This window comes from Pseudophryne corroboree, chromosome 1, assembly GCF_028390025.1.
Source record: "Pseudophryne corroboree isolate aPseCor3 chromosome 1, aPseCor3.hap2, whole genome shotgun sequence".
Classification (NCBI taxonomy): Eukaryota; Metazoa; Chordata; class Amphibia; order Anura; family Myobatrachidae; genus Pseudophryne; species Pseudophryne corroboree.
Window position 1 is genome coordinate 911258893 of NC_086444.1, and position 12406 is coordinate 911271298.

The window sequence follows — 12406 nt, forward strand, 5'->3', positions numbered from 1 at the left end:
CTGTCGGATTCTCGCGAGGCTCGGATTCTATCGCGAGACTCGGATTCTATATAAGGAGCCGCGCGTCGCCGCCATTTTCACACGTGCATTGAGATTCATAGGGAGAGGACGTGGCTGGCGTCCTCTCCGTTTATAGAGATTCGAGAAGAGAGTGAGACAGAGAGAGACACAGTAGTAATTTTGGGGAGCATTAGGAGGAGTACTACTACTACTAGTACTTGCTGAAGTGATAGAGATAGTGTGACTGTATTATCTGACTTGTGGGGGAGACACTGACAGTGGGGAGCAGTTAGAGTCTGAGAGCAGGACTCAGGACTCAGGAGTACATATAACGTACAGTGCACACTTTTGCTGCCAGAGTGCCACACTGCCATTGTTTGTGACCACACTGACCACCAGTATAATATATATTGTGATTGTCTGCTTAGGACTCAGGAGTACTACTTGCAAGTTGCTGATAGTGTGACCAGTGACCTGACCACCAGTTTAATAATCACCACCAGTTTATGAGTTTAATATATATATATATATATATATAATTGTATATAATATATATATAATATTGTATACCACCTAGCACCTACCCGTGTTTTTTTTTTTTTTTCTTTCTTCTTTATACATACTACTATAGTAGCTTACTGTAGCAGTCTGCGGTGCTGCTGAGCTGACAGTGTCCAGCAGGTCCGTCATCAGTCATTACATAATAAATATATATACCTGTCCGGCTGCAGTACTAGTGATATTATATAATTATATATATATATATATATATATATATTGATTTCATCTCATTATAATCCAGTCTATATTATCAGCAGACCCAGTACGTTAGTCCACGGCTGTAGCTACCTCTGTGTCGGCACTCGGCAGTCCATTCATAATTGTATACCACCTACCCGTGGTTTTTTTTTTCTTTCTTCTTTATACATACTACTATAGTAGCTTACTGTAGCAGTCTGCGGTGCTGCTGAGCTGACAGTGTCCAGCAGGTCCGTCATCAGTCATTACATAATAAATATATATACCTGTCCGGCTGCAGTACTAGTGATATTATATATACATATATATTGATTTCATCTCATTATCATCCAGTCTATATTATCAGAAGACACAGTACGTTAGTCCACGGCTGTAGCTACCTCTGTGTCGGCACTCGGCAGTCCATCCATAATTGTATACCACCTACCCGTGGTTTTTTTTTTTTCTTTCTTCTTTATACGTACTACTATAGTAGCTTACTGTAGCAGTCTGCGGTGCTGCTGAGCTGACAGTGTCCAGCAGGTCCGTCATCAGTCATTACATAATAAATATATATACCTGTCCGGCTGCAGTACTAGTGATATTATATATACATATATATTGATTTCATCTCATTATCATCCAGTCTATATTATCAGCAGACACAGTACGGTAGTCCACCGCTGTAGCTACCTCTGTGTCGGCACTCGGCAGTCCATCCATAATTGTATACCACCTACCCGTGGTTTTTTTTTTCTTTCTTCTTTATACATACTACTATAGTAGCTTACTGTAGCAGTCTGCGGTGCTGCTGAGCTGACAGTGTCCAGCAGGTCCGTCATCAGTCATTACATAATAAATATATATACCTGTCCGGCTGCAGTACTAGTGATATTATATATACATATATATTGATTTCATCTCATTATCATCCAGTCTATATTATCAGCAGACACAGTACGTTAGTCCACGGCTGTAGCTACCTCTGTGTCGGCACTCGGCAGTCCATCCATAATTGTATACCACCTACCCGTGGTTTTTTTTTTCTTTCTTCTTTATACATACTACTATAGTAGCTTACTGTAGCAGTCTGCGGTGCTGCTGAGCTGACAGTGTCCAGCAGGTCCGTCATCAGTCATTACATAATAAATATATATACCTGTCCGGCTGCAGTACTAGTGATATTATATATACATATATATTGATTTCATCTCATTATCATCCAGTCTATATTATCAGCAGACACAGTACGGTAGTCCACGGCTGTAGCTTCCTCTGTGTCGGCACTCGGCAGTCCATCCATAATTGTATACCACCTACCCGTGGTTTTTTTCTTTTCTTTCTTCTTTATACATACTACTATAGTAGCTTACTGTAGCAGTCTGCGGTGCTGCTGAGCTGACAGTGTCCAGCAGGTCCGTCATCAGTCATTACATAATAAATATATATACCTGTCCGGCTGCAGTACTAGTGATATTATATATACATATATATTGATTACATCTCATTATCATCCAGTCTATATTATCAGCAGACACAGTACGTTAGTCCACGGCTGTAGCTACCTCTGTGTCGGCACTCGGCAGTCCATCCATAATTGTATACCACCTACCCGTGGTTTTTTCTTTTTCTTTCTTCTTTATACATACTACTATAGTAGCTTACTGTAGCAGTCTGTGGTGCTGCTGAGCTGACAGTGTCCAGCAGGTCCGTCATCAGTCATTACATAATAAATATATATACCTGTCCGGCTGCAGTACTAGTGATATTATATAATTATATATACATATATATTGATTTCATCTCATTATCATCCAGTCTATATTATCAGCAGACACAGTACGTTAGTCCACGGCTGTAGCTACCTCTGTGTCGGCACTCGGCAGTCCATCCATAAGTATACTAGTATCCATCCATCTCCATTGTTTACCTGAGGTGCCTTTTAGTTGTGTCTATTAAAATATGGAGAACAAAAATGTTGAGGTTCCAAAATTAGGGAAAGATCAAGATCCACTTCCACCTCGTGCTGAAGCTGCTGCCACTAGTCATGGCCGAGACGATGAAATGCCAGCAACGTCGTCTGCCAAGGCCGATGCCCAATGTCATAGTACAGAGCATGTAAAATCCAAAACACCAAATATCAGTAAAAAAAGGACTCCAAAACCTAAAATAAAATTGTCGGAGGAGAAGCGTAAACTTGCCAATATGCCATTTACCACACGGAGTGGCAAGGAACGGCTGAGGCCCTGGCCTATGTTCATGGCTAGTGGTTCAGCTTCACATGAGGATGGAAGCACTCAGCCTCTCGCTAGAAAAATGAAAAGACTCAAGATGGCAAAAGCAGTAGCACCGCAAAGAACTGTGCGTTCTTCGAAATCCCAAATCCACAAGGAGAGTCCGACTCCAATTGTGTCGGTTGCGATGCCTGACCTTCCCAACACTGGACGTGAAGAGCATGCGCCTTCCACCATTTGCACGCCCCCTGCAAGTGCTGGAAGGAGCACCCGCAGTCCAGTTCCTGATAGTCAGATTGAAGATGTCAGTGTTGAAGTACACCAGGATGAGGAGGATATGGGTGTTGCTGGCGCTGGGGAGGAAATTGACCAGGAGGATTCTGATGGTGAGGTGGTTTGTTTAAGTCAGGCACCCGGGGAGACACCTGTTGTCCGTGGGAGGAATATGGCCTTTGACATGCCTGGTGAAAATACCAAAAAAATCAGCTCTTCGGTGTGGAAGTATTTCAACAGAAATGCGGACAACAGGTGTCAAGCCGTGTGTTGCCTTTGTCAAGCTGTAATAAGTAGGGGTAAGGACGTTAACCACCTCGGAACATCCTCCCTTATACGTCACCTGCAGCGCATTCATAATAAGTCAGTGACAAGTTCAAAAACTTTGGGTGACAGCGGAAGCAGTCCACTGACCAGTAAATCCCTTCCTCTTGTAACCAAGCTCACGCAAACCACCCCACCAACTCCCTCAGTGTCAATTTCCTCCTTACCCAGGAATGCCAATAGTCCTGCAGGCCATGTCACTGGCAATTCTGACGAGTCCTCTCCTGCCTGGGATTCCTCCGATGCATCCTTGCGTGTAACGCCTACTGCTGCTGGCGCTGCTGTTGTTGCTGCTGGGAGTCGATGGTCATCCCAGAGGGGAAGTCGTAAGAAGACTTTTACTACTTCCACCAAGCAATTGACTGTCCAACAGTCCTTTGCGAGGAAGATGAAATATCACAGCAGTCATCCTGCTGCAAAGCGGATAACTGAGGCCTTGACAACTATGTTGGTGTTAGACGTGCGTCCGGTATCCGCCGTTAGTTCACAGGGAACTAGACAATTTCTTGAGGTAGTGTGCCCCCGTTACCAAATACCATCTAGGTTCCACTTCTCTAGGCAGGCGATACCGAGAATGTACACGGACGTCAGAAAAAGACTCACCAGTGTCCTAAAAAATGCAGTTGTACCCAATGTCCACTTAACCACGGACATGTGGACAAGTGGAGCAGGGCAGGGTCAGGACTATATGACTGTGACAGCCCACTGGGTAGATGTATGGACTCCCGCCGCAAGAACAGCAGCGGCGGCACCAGTAGCAGCATCTCGCAAACGCCAACTCTTTCCTAGGCAGGCTACGCTTTGTATCACCGGTTTCCAGAATACGCACACAGCTGAAAACCTCTTACGGCAACTGAGGAAGATCATCGCGGAATGGCTTACCCCAATTGGACTCTCCTGTGGATTTGTGGCATCGGACAACGCCAGCAATATTGTGTGTGCATTAAATCTGGGCAAATTCCAGCACGTCCCATGTTTTGCACATACCTTGAATTTGGTGGTGCAGAATTTTTTAAAAAACAACAGGGGTGTGCAAGAGATGCTGTCGGTGGCCAGAAGAATTGCGGGACACTTTCGGCGTACAGGCACCACGTACAGAAGACTGGAGCACCACCAAAAACAACTGAACCTGCCCTGCCATCATCTGAAGCAAGAAGTGGTAACGAGGTGGAATTCAACCCTCTATATGCTTCAGAGGTTGGAGGAGCAGCAAAAGGCCATTCAAGCCTATACAATTCAGCACGATATAGGAGGTGGAATGCACCTGTCTCAAGCGCAGTGGAGAATGATTTCAACATTGTGCAAGGTTCTGATGCCCTTTGAACTTGCCACACGTGAAGTCAGTTCAGACACTGCCACCCTGAGTCAGGTCATTCCCCTCATCAGGCTTTTGCAGAAGAAGCTGGAGACATTGAAGGAGGAGCTAACACGGAGCGATTCCGCTAGGCATGTGGGACTTGTGGATGGAGCCCTTAATTCGCTTAACAAGGATTCACGGGTGGTCAATCTGTTGAAATCAGAGCACTACATTTTGGCCACCATGCTCGATCCTAGATTTAAAGCCTACCTTGGATCTCTCTTTCCGGCAGACACAAGTCTGCTGGGGTTCAAAGACCTGCTGGTGAGAAAATTGTCAAGTCAAGCGGAACGCGACCTGTCAACATCTCCTCCTTCACATTCTCCCGCAACTGGGGGTGCGAGGAAAAGGCTCAGAATTCCGAGCCCACCCGCTGGCGGTGATGCAGGGCAGTCTGGAGCGACTGCTGATGCTGACATCTGGTCCGGACTGAAGGACCTGACAACGATTACGGACATGTCGTCTACTGTCACTGCATATGATTCTCTCACCATTGAAAGAATGGTGGAGGATTATATGAGTGACCGCATCCAAGTAGGCACGTCACACAGTCCGTACTTATACTGGCAGGAAAAAGAGGCAATTTGGAGGCCCTTGCACAAACTGGCTTTATTCTACCTAAGTTGCCCTCCCACAAGTGTGTACTCCGAAAGAGTGTTTAGTGCCGCCGCTCACCTTGTCAGCAATCGGCGTACGAGGTTACATCCAGAAAATGTGGAGAAGATGATGTTCATTAAAATGAATTATAATCAATTCCTCCGTGGAGACATTGACCAGCAGCAATTGCCTCCACAAAGTACACAGGGAGCTGAGATGGTGGATTCCAGTGGGGACGAATTGATAATCTGTGAGGAGGGGGATGTACACGGTGATATATCGGAGGATGATGATGAGGTGGACATCTTGCCTCTGTAGAGCCAGTTTGTGCAAGGAGAGATTAATTGCTTCTTTTTTGGTGGGGGTCCAAACCAACCCGTCATTTCAGTCACAGTCGTGTGGCAGACCCTGTCACTGAAATGATGGGTTGGTTAAAGTGTGCATGTCCTGTTTATACAACATAAGGGTGGGTGGGAGGGCCCAAGGACAATTCCATCTTGCACCTCTTTTTTCTTTAATTTTTCTTTGCGTCATGTGCTGTTTGGGGAGTATTTTTTGGAAGGGCCATCCTGCGTGACACTGCAGTGCCACTCCTAGATGGGCCCGGTGTTTGTGTCGGCCACTAGGGTCGCTTATCTTACTCACACAGCTACCTCATTGCGCCTCTTTTTTTCTTTGCGTCATGTGCTGTTTGGGGAGGGTTTTTTGGAAGGGCCATCCTGCGTGACACTGCAGTGCCACTCCTAGATGGGCCCGGTGTTTGTGTCGGCCACTAGGGTCGCTTATCTTACTCACACAGCTACCTCATTGCGCCTCTTTTTTTCTTTGCGTCATGTGCTGTTTGGGGAGGGTTTTTTGGAAGGGCCATCCTGCGTGACACTGCAGTGCCACTCCTAGATGGGCCCGGTGTTTGTGTCGGCCACTAGGGTCGCTTATCTTACTCACACAGCTACCTCATTGCGCCTCTTTTTTTCTTTGCGTCATGTGCTGTTTGGGGAGGGTTTTTTGGAAGGGACATCCTGCGTGACACTGCAGTGCCACTCCTAGATGGGCCCGGTGTTTGTGTCGGCCACTAGGGTCGCTTATCTTACTCACACAGCTACCTCATTGCGCCTCTTTTTTTCTTTGCGTCATGTGCTGTTTGGGGAGGGTTTTTTGGAAGGGACATCCTGCGTGACACTGCAGTGCCACTCCTAGATGGGCCCGGTGTTTGTGTCGGCCACTAGGGTCGCTTATCTTACTCACACAGCTACCTCATTGCGCCTCTTTTTTTCTTTGCGTCATGTGCTGTTTGGGGAGGGTTTTTTGGAAGGGACATCCTGCGTGACACTGCAGTGCCACTCCTAGATGGGCCCGGTGTTTGTGTCGGCCACTAGGGTCGCTTATCTTACTCACACAGCTACCTCATTGCGCCTCTTTTTTTCTTTGCGTCATGTGCTGTTTGGGGAGGGTTTTTTGGAAGGGACATCCTGCGTGACACTGCAGTGCCACTCCTAGATGGGCCCGGTGTTTGTGTCGGCCACTAGGGTCGCTTATCTTACTCACACAGCTACCTCATTGCGCCTCTTTTTTTCTTTGCGTCATGTGCTGTTTGGGGAGGGTTTTTTGGAAGGGACATCCTGCGTGACACTGCAGTGCCACTCCTAGATGGGCCCGGTGTTTGTGTCGGCCACTAGGGTCGCTTATCTTACTCACACAGCTACCTCATTGCGCCTCTTTTTTTCTTTGCGTCATGTGCTGTTTGGGGAGGGTTTTTTGGAAGGGACATCCTGCGTGACACTGCAGTGCCACTCCTAGATGGGCCCGGTGTTTGTGTCGGCCACTAGGGTCGCTTATCTTACTCACACAGCTACCTCATTGCGCCTCTTTTTTTCTTTGCGTCATGTGCTGTTTGTGGAGGGTTTTTTGGAAGGGACATCCTGCGTGACACTGCAGTGCCACTCCTAGATGGGCCAGGTGTTTGTGTCGGCCACTAGGGTCGCTTATCTTACTCACACAGCTACCTCATTGCGCCTCTTTTTTCTTTGCGTCATGTGCTGTTTGGGGAGGGTTTTTTGGAAAGGCCATCCTGCGTGACACTGCAGTGCCACTCCTAGATGGGCCAGGTGTTTGTGTCGGCCACTAGGGTCGCTTATCTTACTCACACAGCTACCTCATTGCGCCTCTTTTTTTCTTTGCGTCATGTGCTGTTTGGGGAGGGTTTTTTGGAAGGGACATCCTGCGTGACACTGCAGTGCCACTCCTAGATGGGCCAGGTGTTTGTGTCGGCCACTAGGGTCGCTTATCTTACTCACACAGCTACCTCATTGCGCCTCTTTTTTCTTTGCGTCATGTGCTGTTTGGGGAGGGTTTTTTGGAAGGGCCATCCTGCGTGACACTGCAGTGCCACTCCTAGATGGGCCAGGTGTTTGTGTCGGCCACTAGGGTCGCTTATCTTACTCACACAGCTACCTCATTGCGCCTCTTTTTTCTTTGCGTCATGTGCTGTTTGGGGAGGGTTTTTTGGAAGGGCCATCCTGCGTGACACTGCAGTGCCACTCCTAGATGGGCCAGGTGTTTGTGTCGGCCACTAGGGTCGCTTATCTTACTCACACAGCTACCTCATTGCGCCTCTTTTTTTCTTTGCGTCATGTGCTGTTTGGGGAGGGTTTTTTGGAAGGGCCATCCTGCGTGACACTGCAGTGCCACTCCTAGATGGGCCATGTGTTTGTGTCGGCCACTAGGGTCGCTTAGCTTAGTCATCCAGCGACCTCGGTGCAAATTTTAGGACTAAAAATAATATTGTGAGGTGTGAGGTATTCAGAATAGACTGAAAATGAGTGGAAATTATGGTTTTTGAGGTTAATAATACTTTGGGATCAAAATGACCCCCAAATTCTATGATTTAAGCTGTTTTTTAGGGTTTTTTGAAAAAAACACCCGAATCCAAAACACACCCGAATCCGACAAAAAAAATTCGGTGAGGTTTTTTGCCAAAACGCGGTCGAACCCAAAACACGGCCGCGGAACCGAACCCAAAACCAAAACACAAAACCCGAAAAATTTCAAGTGCACATCTCTACTATTATGTAATGTTGGAGGGTCATATAATAATTTGCCTTCCCATAGTGGATTGCCATTTTCTCTTCTGTCTACTCTTAAGTAAAGCAGAATTTTTTTCATCAGGAAATTTTTGACAGGTAAGTCAACTTTAAAGCTGTTGACAGTCAAAATGTTGACAGCAGTATGTTGACAGCAGGACAATGCCAACACAGTTGTAATGTTATTTAAAGCATTTTAACTGTGTCAGCATTATAACTTTAAACATGATGCCTTACTATTGTTTTTCAAGTTATAATGCAGACAGAGTTAAAATACACACATACATACACACATATACGTACTGCAGTCCAGCACTCCACCTTCCTTAAATAAATAACTTGCCTAGGTGCCCTCCCATGTGTCCAAAGACAATAGTGTATAGAGGTACCAGCGGGCGGCACTCACAGGAATGTTACTCCACAATAATAATTATGACCAAAAGTGTACTGCATAGCCAACATTTCAATCTCGGTATAATGCGATTTTCCTCATGGACCATACAGTAATGTATAAAACGCATCTTAAATGCAACAATACTCACCCACAAGTTGTAATAACCATTTATTTCTGTTGCCTCCTTGTGGTGATGCATCTATTTGGTCCACAATCTTATAGTCCAAAGTAGCTAAGGAATGTCTATTATCCTGGAAGTGGCATGTCACTGGTTGATCCATTTCTTTGCCGTTGAGTACTAGACATATAGTGGAGTGATGCTGCACAATGCTGCACAATACATTTGCGAAACTGGAAAGTTGTCTTTCCTACAGTATATAAAGAAGCCAACTGGGGCATTTATTATCATTGATGATAAATCTACTTGTACATTAGAGCACTTGTTTAATAGGGATTTTATGACCTGAATGTGGATGCATGATGTAATTGCCACATTTAAGATGTCGTGCACCCAATGCGGCTGTAACAGCTTGTCTTTTTATTTAAAAAATGAGAAGGCATAAACTTCAGGAAACCGGAGATGTTATTATGAATAAGCCAATCTTTAAAGGTTTTTTTCCACTCCGGTAGCATGGCATAATTCTGGTACCTTTCAAGGCTTTAATGTTGGGTTCTGTGTTGATCAAAGATCAGTGTTTATTAAACATTTTATCAATGGCTCTATTCCCAGTCATTCAGTTGATAGTGTTTAGCTTTAAACTAATCAGGCATAATAGCTATTGGACTACTTGCTTCCTCCTCATCACTCATGATTGCTCTAATACAGAGTAACTGTGAGAAAGAGACATTTCTTTAACACTACTGGATGATAGCTAGTGGCGTGTAAAACTGTATACTTGTCTGTACTTTTCACATACAATTTTGAATGTAAATGGTTTCACACCCAACTAATTTTGGCATCTAACTAATGTAGAGTTGTGTTACTGAACTCAAAAGTGAACTTAATTTAGTTGTGCATTGAGTTGATGGAGTACATAGTTGAAACAAACTCCTGATGTTCCTGACCAATGATGTCTAATAACAAATGTTTGGAGAACATCTCATTGTTCAAAAGCAATCTTTGAAACTCAGTATTATATTAAAATATAAAAATACAGTGTAATGGTGCATATAAGCGATGTTAACAAAGAAACGTAGTTCATAAGAATGATAAACAAACAAACAAGAATCAATACTCAATGTATATGTGAAAGTCCTTAACTATGGGGTATATTCAATTAAAGTCGGATCCATTCCGACATGTATTTGTCGGAATGGATTCGACAAACCCTATTCAATACCATCTAAAATTCGACTTTTTCAAGTCGAATTTTAGATGTGACCCGGAGGAGGCGAGGGGGGCGAGTGGCGGGGGGACAGCCGGCTGCAGCCAAAGGAGATCAGCGCTACGGAGTAGCACTGCAGTAGGTTGTCACTCACCCGCCCGACCTCACGGCAGCTTCCACCCGGCTCCAGCAGTGTGCTGGAGCCGGGTGGAAGCTGCCGTGAGGTCGGGCGGGTGAGTGACATCCAGCTGCAGCGCTGATCGTAGCGCTGATCTCTTGTATGCCCGCCCGCTGTCCCCCCGTCTCCCTGCAGCTCCCCCCCCCCCCCCCCTCGCCTCCTCCGGGTCCATCTCATTCCGACATCATTTTGATGTCGGATTGAGATAGTCGAAAAGGGGGCCAAAACCTGTCAGATTTGGCCCCGTTTTCGACATCAACACGTGGATCGGCAGCTATTCTGCCGATCCGCGTGCTTTTCGACAAGTCGAATGCCTCGACTTGTCGAAAAGCTCTGAATAGGTCGAATCAGGATTCGACCATAAAAAGTCTAAAACTGCCGTCTTTTCAACAGACGGCAGTTTTCGACTGCAATTGAATATACCCCCATGTCTTTCATATCTTAAATGATCCTAAGGGGGAGCTGTTATTGTATGATGCTCAGAACTGATGGCCAATCTCACTGCAGACTCACTAAGCAAAATAACATGTCACATGGCTCTTTGTCATAGTTAAATCCCAATTAAGCACAGGGAAGATTTCCTTGACATACTGTATTTGTTGCCTACAAAGCTACTCTCTGTAATCTGGTTCTAACTGGTATTTAGACCAGAATGCTCAGTGTCCGCACACCATCGCTCACTGTTTCTCCTAAGGTATGTTTGCTGTACACAGACATCTGTAACAGAATGGCAATCAGATGGGGTTGTTGGAGTGTCAATCTGGTAGAGTCTGTGATACAAATTTAAGGCTACAGGATTTTCTGTAAGTCTCATAAACATTAGTGTCATTCAGTTATATGTAAATAAGGTTAATAAGGTTCAATGTCCTGTAGAACCTTTATTGGTGGGGCATATTAGACGTATCTTGACTAAGTGTTTTAAGGGCCAGATCTTTACTTCTTGATAAATGTTAAAAATATTGTTGTTCACAGTTCATGTGTTCCATAACTTCTTAGTCAATTATTTGCTAAACAACATATGGTTCCAAAGTGTTTTTTTTTTCTTTACAGGACATTTGTCCAAGAAGAGACACAGAGGTGGAGGCAACATAACATTCCTGTTAAAGCGCCACAGATCCACTTTCCATTCAAAGGAATTTAAACAATTGGTTGGCACATAAGAAAGACCTTTGTTTATCACAGAACTCTTTAATAAAGCCCTCTATAATGGAGCAAACCGGTCAGGGATTGCCTACGCTGGTGGATACTTACCTGGCTACTTTGAAGTGCTTATCTGTGAGTCCACATATAATTGTGATAGAGCTGAATATGGACGCCAGTGCTGCTTCAGAGAGACACCAGAACTGTGCCCAGGGGAGAGACCACATTGCTATTGGTATGTGGATACTCAACATCAGGTATATATACTGTACCTGCCCCCTATCCGGCCATAAACAAGCAGCATTTAACTGGATTGCCTGGCTCATATATTAGCTCTGCACTAACTGATGAAATGTAAGCATACTCTGGTACTTGTAGTTCCACGGAGGAGCATTTCTCTGTCTACACTTTTATATTTGTGGTGGACTCTAAATGTATGATCTCTTTAATAGGCACTTGATGTATTTATACACAGTGTGTTTTACTTATAATAAGGGCTATTAACTAATTGATGTGGAATCTTTTTATTTTTTTCTTAACTTTATATATAATTCACATTATTGTGTCTTGACTTATTGTGCTATATCAGTATTTGATATTTTAGTATTTTGATGTGTCGTCTCCCATTGATTTCTGTTTGTTTAGCATATATTAGTTGATTGTGTTTCAACAATTTTATAGAGACTGTATATTTGTATTTTATTTCTATTATATTTTTTATTAACATTTTTTTTATTAGGGTCGAGGAGCTTTTTTCTTTTAGTGT

General features: G+C 44.6%; 1 protein-coding gene across 4 annotated transcripts in view; it reads left to right on the forward strand.

Moving 5' to 3' along the window:
- The window catches only part of LOC134917549 (uncharacterized), a 28887-nt gene extending 16740 nt beyond the window's left edge, over positions 1-12147 (forward strand). For all 4 annotated transcript variants that reach the window (XR_010177417.1, XR_010177416.1, XR_010177419.1 and 1 more), the window contains one exon: positions 11551-12147. The gene's annotated coding sequence lies outside the window, so the exon portion shown is untranslated. The remainder of the gene's footprint in view (positions 1-11550) is intronic.
- The last annotated feature ends 259 nt before the right edge of the window (positions 12148-12406 follow it).